Here is a 4,142-nt window from a genome sequence, read left to right as displayed (position 1 = left end):
GTTTGCCAAAGGACTCATATCTAGAATATATAATATATATAAGACATATATAGGTAGTGAGTCTCATGACTCACTAAAAAAAAGTAATCTAATTTTGAAAATGGGCAAAAGATGTATACCATTTCACCTTGTTCAAAGTTTCACTTTGTCAGTGAAAATACACGGATGATAAATAACATCATTAGTCTTTAGGGATGTGAAATTAAAGCCATGAGGAGATACTACCACACACTTGTCAGAATGACCACAATTTTTTAAAACCTGACAATACCAAATGTTGACAAGGATGTAGAGCCACAGGAACTCTTATACACCGCTGGTAGGAATATGAAATAGTACAGTCATCCTGGAAAACAGTTTGGCAGTTTTTTATAAAGTTAAACATACAATTACCATATGATCCAGCAATTCTATTCCTACGTAATTTACCCAAGAGAAATGAAAATATATGACTACACAAAGACTTATACACAAATGCTTATAGTAGCTTTACTATTTGTTACAGGTTGAATTACCCCGTTCCCCAATTAATATGATGAAGTCCTAACCCCAGTACCTCAGAATGTGACCTTATTTGGAAATAGGGTGGTTACAGATATAATTAATTAACATGAAATCATACGGGAGTAGAGTGGGCTTTTAATCCAGTATGACTGGAGTCTTTTTAAAAGGAGAAATGGGAACACAGGCACAGATACAGGGAGCATGCCATGTAAACATAAACATGGCCAGAGAGAGAGAACGGGAAGAGATCCTTCTTCCCTCATGACCCTCAGAAGGAACAAACCGGTGGTGGTACGAAGGCTGCTGCACAGCGAGCAGAGCCGGGGTCTGGACTGCAGCGCGTGCCCCGAGCTCTCCACCTCCCGCCGCCCGCCAGCAAAGGCAGCCCAAGCCCAGCCCGCGGCCCCAGCAGCAGCGCCATGGATGGGTGGACGCCTGCATTGACAACCTCATGACCATGGCGGGTGGACGCCTACATCGACAACCTTATGGCAGAAGTCCCTTCCGTCTGTCAGGACGCGGCCATCGTGGGCTACAAGGACTCGCCCTCTGTCTGGGCCGTCTCCTGAAAACCTTCGCCAGCATCACGCCAGCTGAGGCTAGTGTCCTGGCTGGCAAAGACCGGTCAAGTGTTTTGTGAATGGGCTGACACTTGGGGGCCAGAAATGTTCAGTGATCCGGGACTCACTGCTGCAGGATGGGGAATTTTGCATGGATCTTAGCATACCAAGAGTACCGGTGGAGCCCCCACTTCCAATGTCACTGTCACCAAGACTGACGCTAGTCCTGCTGATGGGCAAAGAAGGTGTCCACGGTGGTTTGATCAACAAGAAATGTTACGAAATGGCCTCCCACTTTTGGCGTTCCCAGTACTGACTTCGTCCGTCTCTTGCCCTTCACAGCTCCCCACAGCTTTGCATCCCCCTTCCCTAACCAAACACCATTTTATTTGGGGGACCATTACCCCACACCCCTTATTGCTGCCAAAACCACATGGGCTGGGGGAAAGGGCTGATGCCCAGACACCTCCCCCTACCCATACCCCTCCTGTGTATGGATGGAAAACTTTTTGGGGGGAATTTTTTTTCTGAATAAAAAAGATTCTCCAAAAAAAAAAAAAAAAAAAAAAAGGAACAAACCTTGCTGGAACCCCGATTTTGGATTTGTAGCCTTTAGAACTGTTGAACAGCATATTTCTGTTGTTTAAGCTACCCAGTTAGTGGTAGTTAGTTATGGCAGCACTAGCAAGCTGATATAATTAGTCCAAAATTGAAGACAACCCAACGTCCACTAACCGATGAAAACATATTATGGTACATCTATGCTGTGAAGTATGAAGAAATGAACCACTTGTAAGTGCAACAACACGGCTGACTCTCAAAAGCACTCATGCCAATCGATATAAGCCAGAAACAAAAGGCTACAGTCTATATATGTTTTTATTTATATGACATTAAAGAAAAGGCAAAACTGTCAAGACTAAAATAAGATCAGTGGTTGCCAAGGGCTGGTAACTAGGGGGAAGGAATTGGCTACGAAAAGGCACAAAGGGATTTTTAGGGGCAAAGGAAATATTCTGTATTTTGATTATGGTAGTGGATACATTATTGTAGATATTGGTCAAATCACATACACCTAAAATGGGTGAATTTTAGATGTAAATAATCCTTCAATAAACCTGACTCCTAAAAATTATATTACAAAAAATACAAAGATGGAAGCCAAAATATCATATATTCTCATCACCTAAATAGAATCACTATGAACATTTTGCTATATTTAAATCTGGCTTTCATATAGATTATATATATTTAAAAGTATAGGGTGACATTGTATATCTAGTTTTATAATTTACTTATTTCATTTAACAAAATATTGTAAATAACAATATTATTCTGAAATTTTACATCTATTTATTTCATAGGGTATAGATATGCTGCAGTTTCTTCAACCAATGCCCTGTTGTTGAAAACTGGGGGTTGCTGGGTGCAGTGGGTCACATCTGTAATCCCAGCACTATGGAAAGCAAAGGTGGAAGGATTGCTTCAGCTCAGGGGTTCAAGACCAGCCTGGGCAACATAGAGAGACCTTGTCCCTACTAAAAATTTGAAAAACAAAATCAGCCGGGCATGGTGGCACACACCTGTAGTCCCAACTACTTGGGAGGCTAAAGTGGGAGGATCACTTGAGCTCAGGATGTCGAGGCTGCAAGGAGCTGTGATCCCACCACTGCACTCCAGCCTAGGTGACAGAGTGAGACTCTGTCTCAAGCAAACAAACAAACAAACACCTGTGGGTTTCCCTGCAGTGTTTTGCAATAATAATGCTTCAATCAATCTCGTTAAAGCTTAGTTGCTATTTAATCTATAAAAATGGAATCATCACTTTGGGAGGCCGAGGCGGGCAGATCACGAGGTCAGGAGATCGAGACCATCCTGGCTAACACGGTGAAACCCCGTCTCTACTAAAAATACAAGAAAATTAGCCGGGCGTAGTGGCGGGCGCCTGTAGTCCCAGCTACTGGAGAGGCTGAGGCAGGAGAATGACGTGAACCCGGGCGGGGGGTGTTGCGGAGCTTGCAGTGAGCCGAGATCGCGCCACTGCACTCCAGCCTGGGGCACAGAGCAAGACTTTGTCTCAAAAAAAAAAAAAAAAAAAAAAAGGAATCATGATTTTTGTTAAACAATAGAGATATCATATATTAAAATTATTAATTTAAAAAGTGATCTATTTCTTAATAGAATATATCCCATTGCTATACTTTTTTTTTTTTCAGAGACAGGGTCTTACTCTGTAACCCAAGTTAGAGTGTAGTGGCCGGATCATAGCTCACTACAGCATCGAACTTGAACACCTGGGCTCAAATGATCCTCCTGCCTCAGCCTCCCATGTAGCTGGAACTACAGGCGCATGAATCACCACACCCAGCCCCCATTACTACATATTTTTGAGAGTTGTCCTCTTTTTGACTTATACTTTCGTGTGGCAGAATTTAGAGAGGCTGAGTAGTATAGTGAAATAACATAGGTGCTGGAGTCACGGGACTTGGGTTTGTGCTGAGTAATGAGAAAGCACATTAGCTTTCTCCTCTGTAAATTGGTGAGCTTCTCTCTTGCCTACCTCCACTACAGACAGGCTGTAAATGCTAAATAATTGCTTTATCATTCTCCTTTGCAGTAAGGATGGCCAGGTGACACAGTTCTGGTCAATGAAAAGTCTGTTGAGAGGGTCAGGTGTGGTGGCTCAAGCCTGTAATCCCAGCACTTTGGGAAGCCAAGGCAGGAGGATTGCGTGAGTCCAGCAGTTTGAGACCAGCCTTGGCAATATAGCAAGACCCATCTCTACAAAAAAAAATTTTGTTTTTTAAATTTAGCTGGGCATGGTGGCATGTTTCTAAAGTCCCAGCTTCTCAGGAGGCTGAGGTGGGAGGATCACTTGAGCTCAGGAGTTCGAAGCTGCAGTGAGCTATGATCACACCACTCCACACCTGCCTGGGTGACAGAGTGAAGCCCTGTCGCTAAAAAAAAAAAAAAAAAAAATTAGAAAACAAAGTCTGTTGGGAAAGCTTTGCCTTTTAATAAAAGCAAAGATGCCCTGGTGCCTGCTCCTTCCCTTCCTCCTTCTTCCAGTTGTGAACA

General features: G+C 43.1%; 1 pseudogene; it reads left to right on the top strand.

Moving 5' to 3' along the window:
• Nucleotides 1–968: 968 nt before the first annotated feature.
• On the top strand, nt 969–1,380 carry LOC111539255 (annotated as a pseudogene).
• The last annotated feature ends 2,762 nt before the right edge of the window (nt 1,381–4,142 follow it).

This window comes from Piliocolobus tephrosceles, chromosome 1 (assembly GCF_002776525.5).
Source record: "Piliocolobus tephrosceles isolate RC106 chromosome 1, ASM277652v3, whole genome shotgun sequence".
NCBI lineage: Eukaryota > Metazoa > Chordata > Mammalia > Primates > Cercopithecidae > Piliocolobus > Piliocolobus tephrosceles.
The sequence above is the reverse complement of the archived record's forward strand: the minus strand, read 5'-3'. Positions and strand labels throughout refer to the sequence as shown.